This window comes from Grammomys surdaster, unplaced genomic scaffold, assembly GCF_004785775.1.
Source record: "Grammomys surdaster isolate TR1022 unplaced genomic scaffold, NIH_TR_1.0 372, whole genome shotgun sequence".
Taxonomy (NCBI): Eukaryota; Metazoa; Chordata; class Mammalia; order Rodentia; family Muridae; genus Grammomys; species Grammomys surdaster.
In genome coordinates this window covers 204,385-218,529 of record NW_021604791.1, presented here as the reverse complement: position 1 = coordinate 218,529, position 14,145 = coordinate 204,385, and the positions used below count along the sequence as shown (strand labels likewise).

The 14,145-nt window shown below is 34.9% G+C and overlaps 1 pseudogene across 1 annotated transcript; it reads right to left on the bottom strand.

Annotated features, from left to right (window-relative positions):
- Positions 1 to 2,312: 2,312 nt before the first annotated feature.
- Positions 2,313 to 2,612, bottom strand: LOC114632289 (annotated as a pseudogene). The gene has a single exon (XR_003713063.1). The product of XR_003713063.1 is annotated as a 40S ribosomal protein S29 pseudogene (transcript).
- Positions 2,613 to 14,145: the final 11,533 nt, after the last annotated feature.

Sequence of the window (14,145 nt, the reverse complement as noted above, 5' to 3'; positions counted from 1 at the left end):
AAGGGGACTCTGGAAAAGAGAAGACAGAAATAGTGTAAGAGCCAGAGGGAACTGAAGATACCAAGAAAACAAAGCCCTCTACATTAACATGATCAAAGCTCATATGAATTCACAGAGACTGCAGAAGCATGAACAGGGCCTGCATGGGCAGTATATATGTGTGTGTGTGTGTGTGTGTGCGTGTGTGTGTGTGTGTGTATATAATATATATATATATATATATATATATATATATATATATATATTTATATACTGACATACCTCAGTTTTCCTCTTATATAATATATATAATATATAATATATAATATATGATACATGATACATAATATATAATATATGATATATGATATATGATATATGATATATCATATATGTAATATATGATATACGATATATGATACACAATATACAATATATGATATATAATATATAATATATGATACATAATATATGATACATAATATATGATACATGATATATGATATATGATATATAAATATTTAATTATATATATATGTATATGTTTGTGTATCTGTGTCTGTATGTCTCTCTGTATATACATAAAATGCTTTCAAGTTTAGAGACTTTTATGGGATTTCTGGTATACCAAGTGTGTCTATGATGCTTGTGCCTTCTCTTGGGCTCTTTTGCTTATGTTTGTGTATTTTCTCCAACTCCAATGAGCTAATTTTTATTTTATCTTATCATTTTCTTTCAGAAGTCTGTTTTGTTTTGTTTTTCTTCCTAAAATCAGATAAGAAAGGAGTGGATAGATGTGGATGGGAGGGCAAGTGTAGAGGAACTTGGAAATACATGGAGAGTGGAAACCATAATCCAGATATGTTAGGCTAAAAACATCTATTTTTAATAAAAAGAAACAAACAATAAAGATGAGTTTGCCCACTCTTGTCAAAGAATTGTACAGAGAACTGGATTTCATGGCATTTCCTCATAGTGCATAACAAGACTTTCAAGAGAGTAGATATTCCTGCATAATCTTAAACACTGGGAGAGTTCCAGGAAGTGGAAGAGGAAAACTCAGGTATGTCAGAATACATATCAAGCTCCTGGGTTTTAGAAGATAAATTCTCTAAGTATTTTTATGCCAGATTCATAATCTTGCATTGTACCAGCAACACACAGCACAGTGCAGAGAGAGAATCAGTCATGGAAATGCCCCCTTAGCACCAATTATTATGACAAATGGCTCCTCCAATGGAACCAATTAGGGTAAATACATGGACTTAAGACTGATGTTGTTTTGAAGCACTTTGCAGTCTTATTAGTAAAGTCATATTAATTGAAGAATATTCCTCCTAATTAAAAACTTAGGTTTAAAATAATGAATCTAATTGTTAGTCTCACCATGTGTTTGAATTTAAGAGTGTATCCCTTACTACCTTTACAAATCACTACCATTGTTTAGCCACTGATAATTATACTTTTATTCAAAAGACATGAGAATTATATCCTTGTGCCAAAGAAGGATACTTTTCAATAAAAAAGAAGTCACTAAAAGGAAACAAACCAAATGACTTACTACCTATTGTACATTGATTAAAACATTTGAGATGATCATCATATTTTGGTTTTGCTTTTTAATTAAAGGTTTCATGCTTCTATTTTTAGGAACTTATATCATTTTCATACTACGTGTATCTCTTTTATAATATTTGAATATTATAAGTAAATGACACTAACTAGATAGTTTTAAACTGTTCATAAAAGACACTGACCTCACTAACATTTGGCTCTCTGTGGTCATAAGAGTTTATAAATGGTTACTCTTGAGATCTTTTCACTTAATTGTGATTATTTAATTGGGATAATATACTAGTGTTAAATTAATGACACTTATATGGAAACAGAGTTTAAATAATTCATTGGAGAGTAAGCAAACAGTTTATTTTAGTGATAATCCCAGGCAGGTGTGTGGTTATGGGAAACAGCCATTCAGACTTGTGATACTTAAATTACTGATGACAGAAGCAATTGACGTATCTGAGTCAAAAGAAGCATTACCTACAGAAAGAAATTGATGAGTGCTTTAGGTCCATACAACCTGCTGGAGGTCATAATATAATAGCCCTTTTGTAAATGTCTGTGATAAGGGAAACATATCATTGTGATTAGAAGTGTACTATGCAAATTATAATCACATCGTGAGATATTATTAGCAAACTGACAACACGCATCTTTGCCGTAGGAGAATTAATGAACTTAATAAACTGAAAAGAAAATGAATTAATGTTTAATCATGTATGATCTTAATATTTAAGGTCTTAATTGAATTTGCTAAATATTTTTTATTCTTTTTTTTTTTTAAAGGTCTTCACATTTTTATTTTTTGTGCACAAAGACTAGCATGATCGGTTTCACTGGGTAGACGGTCGAATAATCCAGTCAAGGCCGCTTAGTCCAGCTTAATGAAGCCTATGTCTTTCGCGTACTGACGGAAGCACTGACCGCACATGTTCAGCCCATATTTACGGATCAGACCGTGGCGGTTAGAGCAGACGCGGCAAGAGCGAGAACCCTGGCCGAACTTCCGCGGGTGACTCCAGTAGAGCTGCTGGTGACCCATCTTGCCTCCAGACGCCCAACGAGGAAAAAGATATATTTTTTATTCTTTTACTCAACAAATACTTATGCAGCATTTGTAACATGTCAGATACAACTCTAAGTACCATTGGTAAGACAATGAAGCACCCAGAGTTTTTTCATAATGGCTTTATGTTACTTTCGCATGATCTGTGAACAAACAAATTAAAGTAAGATGATGCAATGAAATAGATGATTTTGAAGTGACTAAAATGGAGCAAAGTAATTGTAAAACAAAGGGTCTGACTAAGATTGGCTGTATGGAGGATGACTGACAAGGCACTGAATCAAGGACAAGAATGGAAAGAATTTTGTAAAGCCAAGTTTCAGAAATAGGATACTTAGAAGAGAGAAATCTGATAGTCAAAGATTATAATTCATAACTAAATTTGGATGCAGATACTCACAAGAGATCCTAGTAGAAAGAAGGAAACAATTATGACTTGGAGAATGGTCATAATATTTGGCAGGACATGATGATGTTAAAACATGGAGTTTATTTTTTTTTCTCATGATACAAATGTTCCAGATGTTTAAGTGACTAAGGAACACAGACTTTGAAACAACTGTCTGAAGTGCTTTATAGAGACTGGACAGTGGGATAAATAAATGGATTAGTGAGCCTAGTCATTAGGTTACAGCAGCAACTAAGACAATAGTTTAAGAAAACACCTCGGTATCTCATTGGTCAGATATAAATTGCCAGAAAATTTTAGTAACCTAAAATAATAAACATTTATCTTCATGAGTTGTTGAAAGCCTAGTGCTGAAGTGAGCAACCTTGGTTTATAATGGAATTGTTGACAGCACTGATCTTCTGAAGGTAGAGAAAGAGAGTGTTACTTCTGTAGGTTCTCCAGCTTCTGCAAGCCTCCGATGGTTCTTAGTTTATTCCTGTTTCCTCTTCCTCCAAAGGCCACATTGTGAGCCTAGTCTTCCTGACGCTGCCGGGTGTCCCTTCATCCTCTCCTATATCTATCCTTATACCTACATTATGTCCACTAAAATCCTCTCCCACTCTCTAGTAATTATGCAACCCGAATTGTGTCTTCAACCTTAATCCTACAATGTTATATGATCTAATATATCTACAGTCTCCACAAGTATCATACGGACAATTTTAGGGACATATTCTTTCCATCCCCAATGATTCAAGTTCAAATCCAACATTAAAGGTGGATAGATTTTTAAATAGAATTTTGTGTCAGAATCAATGGAAATTATGAATGCACTGAACGTGTAACCAAACACAAACAAAAACAGTAGCTTAAGCTGATCAAAGTTTTGATCTAAGTGAGTGGTGGTATCATATGATAAACATATAAAGTTTAAGAGCCTTCATTTCAGGGGAGAAGCTGCAGGTTTTGACAGTTTTACAACAGGTATTACGGAGATTTCTAGTTTCATGAAAATTTAATTTGGTGCCAATACTTTTTGAGTTGACACTAACAAACCTCTGCTTTCACCAGTAAGGATACCATTGACTGAAAAAAAACAAAACGAAACAAAAGATTTCACCCAGGTGTGATTTGGTAAGCTAATGAGTTTATCTGAAGTATCTTAAAGAGCAGAAGAGAAGAATTGCTTTGAAAACAGAAAAAAAAAAGTTAAGGAAGATTACACAGTTGAAAAAATCTATGAAGTTATCTATCTATGAAGCTATGTACATATCCCTGAGGACGGGTGCACCTCATAGGCCCCTCAAATAACTGCCTATAAATCTTAGGGAGCTTCCTGTGGCCTTTTCTCTACTAATCATCAATTGTCTATAATCCTTCCAAGGAGCAGGATTTCACCAGCCCTCACTTCATGATACAAACTCTTGTACTTAAAGTATTACATTACCTAACCATGGCTGCTGGACATTCTAGAGAGCAGTGGCCATAGATCGCTTGGAGGACTTTGTCCCACAACAATATTCTATTCAGCCCCCTGATATACATGCCATAACACAAGCAAATAAATTATTCTTCCTTCTTTATCATTTACTTGATCCTCTAATGGTTATTTTATGCGTCTTCTTATGTAAATTTTAATTATTCGGTGCTTAACAGGAAGGTAATTTGATTTGGAAAGAAATGATGTTATCCTTCACTCATGTGTTTTGACAATGTAACGAGAAATCTACTTGATTTGCCGTCTCGTTCTAAAGACGCCCAGAATTCTGAGTAATCCTGATGGAAGAGCTAGAGTTTAAGCAAGGAACAGACTGTTATTCTTACTTTTACTGGGAAAATTTAATTTTCATCATAACAACGAATTCACTTTTAGTAAATAAAATGTTCGGATATTTTGGAACTTAACATCTCCGTAAAGAGAGATAACTGCCGTGATTTCTTTAAATAACTCACCCAGTATGTTAAAGTGTAATAATATGACAGTGATAATGGGGACGATTTTTCAAATTTCATACATAACTTTGAGAAAATGAACGTAATTCTTCAAATCAGTGATAAGCAAGAAACCTCTGGTATGAATAAAAAGAATCATTTTATATGGCTAACACTGTATTCAAGAGTGGATTGATAGAATATCCTGATTAGCATTAGTAATTAATACATAGAATACCATAATCATGAAGTCTCTAAAGCTTAAATAACCTGGTTGATGGATGAAGAGAACGAAGCAGAGTGTTGTACAGCAGATTGCCTTTGTGCTTGGAAATACTTTTTCAGTAGTAGAAAGTTAAACAAAACCTTTCATTTGGAAACTTCCCGTGCTATCATCATAGATACCGATTATTGCCATAAACACAAAGAGTCTTTGCTACTTTGATCAATTGAAACCAACTTTCTGTGCACATTTGTTTGTTTTAGGGCACAATAAAAATTTATATTTATTTAGTTTTAGCAATAAATGAGATATCTTCACAAGTTCAACTACTTTCAGTGTATACTATTAACCGATTTCCAAATTGTGGGCTATCATTTTAAGTTAAATCAATTTTTAAAAATCAATAGTAACTCCATTTTGGACAGCTTTCCTGAGGAAAATATTGCTATAGATAAATTAACTCAGTAATTGGATCTATTTGCCTTAGGTAAGTTATTGGAGGAAGAGCCATGTATAATTTTTCTAGCAGAATCTTTGCTCATTAATTTACATGAAATATATAACACGATCTTGATATAATTTTGACATACTCCAATCACAGGCACTCATACGAGCAGTATCACATCATGAATATTGTCCCTGTTTAATACTGTCATTAATACTTGCCAGGTTCACTAGTCACATTCTAGACATGTTCGTGATGACTTACCAGTTAACCGTCTATCTCTGACACAATCTTGAACCCTTCTGGGCACTCTTCAGAGCAACAAGCTGCCTTCTATGAGAACCTCAGTGATTGATCTTCATGTGTCTCAGTGGTCCATTTTCCCACCACAAAGTTCATTCCTCTAGAGAGCCTGACATGGAGTAAGCATACTGGAGCCTGAATTTTTCAATATAAAAGTAACAGTTCATTTTCTTTGACAGACCAGGGTAGTTTCATTTTAATGTAATGTTATTTTCTTGTGTGCAAAGGACCAGCAAAGCAAAAGGAAATGAATGCCCACGTTGTCTCTAACGTAGTAAATACTATATGCCAAGCAATGTTCTAATTAGAACTTTATGGATAGTTGTCTAATTATTTCCATATAATCATGGGGAGTATACCTTTTCTACTTTCCAGATTCAGTGATAACTTTAAAAATGTTGAGAAATGTAAAGCTCTATTAGTAAACAGAATAGTCCTACTTAAGTCAAAATGTATTTTAATTTTAGTATAAATTTTAATTTTATGAACACAAAGGATATCATACTTTCTCTCTCATATATGATTAATAAACTTTATACAGGTAGAAAAATCACACACACACACACACACACACACACACACACTCATTTACATGTAATAGTAAAGCTGTCCAGGGAAGAGAATGTGCCATTCATCTCTAGATACAAATGAGAATGGAAGAAATGAGTGGATAGAGGTATAGTGAAAACATGTCTTTTATGACACATTTTCATATAACATACAAGGACATTAAAATTAAATCTAGTATAAAGACAGACTCTCACCCTTGCTTCTCACTCCTTGGTCCCCATGTTGCAAGATCTTACTAAACTACTGTGGTAAACTCGGTATTCACTGTATATCCTCAGCAGGGTTAAAAATTACTGTAAGCCTTATGCTTCTGCTTTCTAAGTGTTCATAGCCATGGACCACTTTATTTAGTAAAAGCTACAACTGATGCTCAGAAATGTTCTAAGTTCTTAAACTTGACTGATCTATTAGATTTCTAATAAAATAATGTGTGCTTCCTTGGCACCATATTACTTCTTTTGCCATATTATTTCTTTTTAATTTCAGGGATCGTTTTAAATACTATGAAATGAAAACTTTGACTTCTCAGTCCTAACAATAGCGTGCAGAGGTCCTTCTCCGCATCTCACTGTGTTCAATCATTTAGTTTGTGGATCAAACATCAGACTGTGTTTGGGTTGAACTGTGAGACACGTCGTCATTGTGCGCCCCTCATTGATGCCCAGTGTGGACATTTCTCTGCTAAATTTCAGCAGCTGCAGACAGAAAAAGACTCTCAAGAATCCTTTATGAAACAGAAGACTTTCAGACTCACTGGTATCCATAGATGTAGACCGGGAAACACAGGGAGAAAAATGGAGGGTACAGCTGGGATTTTGGAGATTTTTTATTCACGGAGAGCTTTTATTTTTCTTCTTCTTCTTTTTTTTTATTTTGATATCTCTAAGGTTTACTAAAAAAAGGAATTTAGTCTAATAACAAGAATTTAAGAATGTTAATCTTTATTTCAGAATACATGCATAATAAGAAGGTCAAAATTAAGCAAATCTGTTCTATATACTTAGGACATCGTTTTAAATGCATATTTTACAGAACACAGACTGCCAGTTCTGTTTTCAGAGATGATGCACTTAACCCTCCAGAGACTGGAGATCCCACGGAGTTTGGAGGTCATGTAGGGTGGGGGGGGGAGGTGGGGATATCCTTCTGGAGACAGGGTGGGGAGGAGGTATGAGATATAGAACAGTCGGAGGATGGACGGGGAGGGAGAATAAAATCTGGAGTGTAAAAAGTTAAATAAAAAAGTATATTTTAGCTGGGCAGTGGTGGCACATGCCTTTAATCCCAGTACTTGGGAGGCAGAGGAAGGTAGATTTCTGAGTTCAAGGCCAGCCTGATCTACAGAGTGAGTTCCAGGACAGCCAGGGCTACACAGAGAAACCCTGTCTCAAACAAACAAACAAACAAACAAACAAAAACAAAAAAGCATATTTTAAAGTACATATTTTACTTGTTAATTTTGAAATAAAGAAATAAGTTCCCAAACAGGAATTCTATAAAAATAAGGAATATTTGATAATTTTTGTATTTATTTGGGTTATATAAATCAGCTATTAGTCAGTTACATTAAAAGGAAACTGAACCTTAAAATGAAGTAATTTCAAAGACTTTTAAATACATCAAATTGAAAAATATAAAGCTTCAAGTGAACTGCAGAACCATAAATTAATCATGTTATAAAAAAAAGTAACAGCCTAAATTGCTTCAGAAACACACCCTGAGTTAAATGTTCTGTTCTTTATTGTTTCTTAGAAATGTATGTAGATTCTGATAGCAGATGCATACAGTAGATTTTAAATGAAGATGAATGATAAACTACATAAGTTATTCATCAAAAAATGTCTTGAAGTCTATGTGCAAAAATTTTACAGTTAAGTGTATTAGTAGATCTATTGAAACATTAATTTGAAACTCCTAGCTTTTATTAAACACATATTAGTGAAAATTAGTAACATAATTATATGATTAAAGATTATTAAAACAAATTCAAAATCAAAATCATCAATATCCTTTGTTCTTAATTAAGGTAACCACCTCAGGAAGAAAATTACAAGTTCTTGTCTTGTTTATACATTTTCATTCAAACAAATTGTTTATAAATTTTAATTAATTATATTTTGCATTTAAATATTTAAATTAAATTACTAAGGTAGTTTAGTAAATTAAATGACAAGTTACTGTTGTTTTATTTTTAAATATTTCAATGTTTAATTTTTAAAACAAAGAGCATGTCATCATAATAATGTTAAGATTTTAAAAATGTGTAAGAATAAACATTTATAACAGGAAAAATAATTGTTAGATTAGTGAGCAAAGTAAGTTTAATTTTGATTTAATAATTTAGTTATGTAATTTTTATTGATTTTTTATTTATTTATTTATCTATTTTTTAAAGTTTTTTATTGGATATTTTATTTAAATTTCAGAAGTAATCCCCTTTCCCTACCACCCAGGAACCCCCTATCCCATCCCCTTCCTCCTGCTTCTATGAGTCTATCCCCCCACCCACCCTTCCACTCTCACCTCACCAAGCACGATTTCCCCAACACTGGGGCATCCAGCCTTCAATGGAAAAGGACTTCCTCACCCACCTATGCCTGACACTGTCATCCTTCCATACATATACAGCTGGAGCCATGGGCCCCTCCCTATGTGCTCCCAGGCTAGTGGTTTAGACCCTGGGAGCACTGGTTGGTTGATATTGTTGCTCTCCCCATGGGGCTGCAAACCTTTTCAGCTCCTTCAGTCTTCTAACTCCTCCATTGGGAACCCCATGATCAGTTCTATGGTTAGCTGTGAGCATCTACCTCTGTATATGTCAGACTCTGGCAGACCACTAAGGAGACAGCTATATCAGGGTCCTGATAGCATGCATTTCCTGGCAGCCACATCAGTGTCAAACTTTGGTGAATGCACAAGGGATGGATGCCCAGGTGGAGCAGTCTCTGGACAGCCCCTCCTTCACTTTCTGTCCTACACTTTTTCTCAATATTTGCCTCTATGAGAATTTTGTTATCCCTTCTAAGAAGGAACAAAATACCTCTGCATAAAACCAGATACACAGAAACTAATAGAAGAGAAAGTGTGGAAGACCCTCGAATACCTAGGCATGGGGGTAAAGTTCCTGAACAGAATACCAGTGGCTTATGCTCTAAGACCAAGAATAGACAAATGGGACCTAATAAATTGCAAAACGTGTGTAAGGCAAAGGACACTATCAATAGGACAAAATGGCAACGAACAGATTAGGAAAAGATCTTTACCAATCCTACATTTGATAGAGGGCTAATATCCAATATATACAAAGAACTCAAGAAATGAAACTCCACACAAACAAATACCCTATTAAAAATGGGGTACAGAGTTAAACAAAGAATTCTCAACTGAGGAAACCCAAATGGCTGAGAAGCACCTAAAGAAGTGTTCAATATCCTTAGTCATCAGGGAAATGCAAATCAAAACAACCCTGAGATTCCACCTCACACCAGTCAGAATGGCCAAGATCAAAAACTCAGGTGGTAGCAGATTCTGGAGAATATGTGGAGATAAAGGAACACTCCTCCATTGTTGGTGGGATTGCAAGCTGGTGCAAGTACTCTGGAAATCAGTCTGATGGTTCCTCAGAAAATTGGACATAGCATTACCTGAGGATCCAGCTATAGCACTCCTGGGCATATACCCAGAAACTGCTCTAACATATAACAAGGACACATGCTCCACTATGTTCATAGCAGCCTTATTTATAATAGCCAGTAGCTGGGAAGAACCCAGATGTCCTTCAACAGAGGAATGGATACAGAAAATGTGGGACATTTACACAATGGAATATTACTCAGCTATTAAAAACAATGAATTTGAGAAATCTTTAGGTAAATCTAAAATATCATCCTGAATGAGGGAACCTAGTCACAAAAGAATACACATGGTATGTGCTCACTGATAATTAGATATTAGCCCAAAAGTTTGCAATATCCAAGATACAGACCACATGAAGCTCATGAATAAGGAAGACCAAAGAGCAAGTGATTTTTATTTATTAATATATTTATCCCTTACCTATTTTAAGTAAATTACAATACATTACATTTCTCTCTCCCTCCCATTTTATCTCTCTTGCAAGCTTGCCAGCTCTGTTTATCGATTCTGAATTTCTTTTCCACATTTATTACTTTTTGTTTTGATTTCTTTCTTTTTTATTCCTTTCTTTCTTCCTTCCTTCCTTTGTTTTTTTATCTGTTTTTGTGTGTGTCCACAGGACTTTAGTAGAGCTATTCCTGTTATGCTGGATTAGAAGCTCTCTGTTACAGTCTTGGCTATTTATTATGTGCAGTGGCTTGAATAGGTATGGCCTCCAGTTTATTTGAATATTTGGCTCATAGAGAGTGGCAATATTACAGGGTGTGGTCTTATTGGAGGAGGGATGGAACTTTCTTGTTTGAGGAAGTGTGTCACTGTAAAAGTGGTCTTTGAGGTCTCTTACGCTCAAGCTACCTCGTGTGAAAAACAGTCTGTTCCTGCTGCCTGCATGTCAAGACATAGAACTCCGCACCATGCCTGCCTGGAAGCTGTCATGCTTCCCACTATGATAATAGACTAAGCCTCTGAATCTGAAGCCAGCCCCAATGAAATGGTTTACTTTATAAGAGTTGTCTTGGTGATGTCATCTCTTTACATCAATGAAGTCATAACTAAGACACCATGGACTCACAAACTAGATGCTATGCCCTCTCCTGCCTGGAATCTCTTAGTTACCAGTATATAAAATTAAATTATATATAATTTAATTGGGGAATGTCAAGAGCAGCCCTGCTTATACACTGAAGGCCTAAAATCAGCCATAGACCTAAAATCAGCAATAGACCTGACATACATGCTTGCTAACACAAACTCTTTGGTCTCTGTGGAAAAACACTGAAACAGATGACTAGAAGCTACTGTAAACACGCAGCATTGGTGGAAAATTTCCAGGCTGAATAATCATAGACCTTGTAGATAGGTAACCTTGGTGGATAGTACCAACTTAGATAAGGATAAGTGAATCATAGGTGGAGTCATAGTGATCTGTCCCCTGAAACTTCACACAGCTGACATTCTGTTCTGTAAGATATCTGTACTCCCCCTGAACAACTAAGCTCCTGTGTCATCCCCTTCCTCATATCCTGCCTTTTTGTGTATATAACTCGTGTGTGAAAAAGTAAAAATTGTGATTTGATCAGACTATAGACAGATAGCCATTTTTTTGCATCTTTTCCTGTCGTCGTCCCCCCCCTCCACTCTCTTTCAGGTGACCTCCCCGGACCCCTGTTTAATGCCCTGCTGGACAGAACAGGGGAAAATGTTACTTAAGTATTTGTGTCTTCATAAGCTGGGTCTCTTTATTTTTGTGATATTCAATGTATATATCTCCTGGACAGGTTCAAAGGATATTTTTTATTGTTTTTATATTTTTTCTGAAGAATTGTTCAGTATATCTGATTCTAATCTCCTTGGAGTTATATAAATATTACTTTCTGGGAACTGGTGAAAAATGAAAAAAGTTCCATCAGTATCTCCAAATATGCTCTGCTTCTGAGTGTTCTTGCTCAACTGCCACGATACTGATCCTAACCCAATTAGTGAATGCTGATTTCCACACCCAGGCCCAGAGCTCTTAACAAAGCCTCTTATGGAAAAACATATTTAGGTTGAATCAATCAATCAATCACACAGGTACAGATCTCATCAGTTCCCTGGAGGAATATATATATATATATATATATATATATATATGTATCACACTGTGTTTTACTAGAGTTTGGAGAGTGAGCTTCTGCCTTGTAAGCGGTTATTCTCTTGCCTTAGATTGTTCTATTTGGAAGTTCATAATTTTAAAGTCTTATTGTTCCACTTTTTGCTTATTGTGCCATATTTTTAATGATTTTTGAGTCTTATCATTTTATTGTCTTAGCTTTTGTCCTGACTCCTTTGGCATTCAGTTTGCTCTATGGTATTACTGATATTCTGACATGTGGGTCTTTTTCTCTCTTTTATAATATTTTGCCTATAATTTAGATAATCATAAGTTAAAATAAAAGGAAATGTTTGACCTGCTTCATTTTTTTTCTGCTCAAAATAGATTGTTGATAGAGTGTTTTGTCAAAATAACAGGTAGATATTTTCCCTTTTCCTTAACATTTATGAGGAAACTGCTAATGCTCTTTTAATTTCTTAACTATAGTAAATCCTTATATACTTACAGCCAATTTTAGTTCATTCAAAATTCTATAAATATCTTCTTCTATAATTTAATCAGCAACCTGATCTGTAACCATTTTTATTATATTTGTTTACTGATTTGTGTATGTGTTTGTGTGGTATTTCATATGCAGTTTCTTATGTTTGAAAGCACACATATAGAGATCAGAGGACAGCTTTCAGGAGCCAGTAATCACCCTTTTCCGTGTAGATTCAAGGGATTCAACTCAAATCCACAGGCATAGTAGCAAGTGCTCTTATCAACTGAGCCACAACACCAGTGCATCAACTGCTAAAGAATGGTAATTCAGTTTTATCTGATGAATAATTTAACTGAAATGAATAAAATGCAGTTATTCATTACACCAGGCATGTCACCTATTAGATATCATTTTTCAGTGTCATTAATATTTGATATGAATTTAGCTTTTAAAACATAATAAGAATTGAATTGGGTGTAAAATGCTATTATGGTATGTAAAATATTAATATTTTATTGTTTTTTATTTGAATTTCATTGTCTATGTTTGCACTTTAACTAAGCAATGCAGACATGTCTTTCTATGGATTGACTAACAGGTTATTCATTCAATCTGTGAATTCTTACTGTGTGGCTGATGGCAATACTCTACTTATCAATAAGCATGCATCAATAGAAATGAAACCACATGCTCCATCAGCACCACTGGAGAATTTACATAAAAGGACAGTTACAAGTCTGATTGGTATGATATAAAATTTCTAAAAATTATATCAGGAGCAAAAGCATCATTGAGCGTCAGTTAACACGCACATGGGAAACGAGAGTCTAAGTTCAGGAATTGAATGTGTATAGTTTGTAAAGAAACATGATAGGTGATTTTAATTAGAAAAAGCTATGAGCAACGACCCAGATAAGCAAAGTAGATACAGACACGTGTTAGGGAGGGCTTAACAGGTGAGAGACAGAGCTATGTAAGAGTTCTCCCAAAATCTGTCATTTTTATGTACATGAAAATCATTGAGAAGAGTTCAGGAAAGAAGAGAAGAAGGAGAGAGATGAAAAGATTAGAAAGTGTAGAGCTCTTTAGTCCTTATGGGCACTTCCATTAAGGAATTTCCCTGAAAGAAATGAGGATCATTTCAATGGTTGTCAGTATTAAGATGGCGTGGTTTGACTTACAGTAAATGTCACTGTAGCTGCTGTGTTGAAATGGGTTGCAGGTGCAAAAATGCACTCTGTGTAGCCAGTTAGCAGATGATAATAAACCTCTCGAACAATGACTGGAAGCTGAGGAATGACTCCAAAAGTGCTGATGGAGGATGAAGGAAAGTTCTAGCCTCACTTTAATCTAAAGATAAGAAGATGTGAAGTGGAATTGGCTTTGACATGTAAAGCAAGGTATAAAAAAATGATTCTCCACTTTTTTCAACTGAAAAGTGGAAGAAATGAGTTGTCC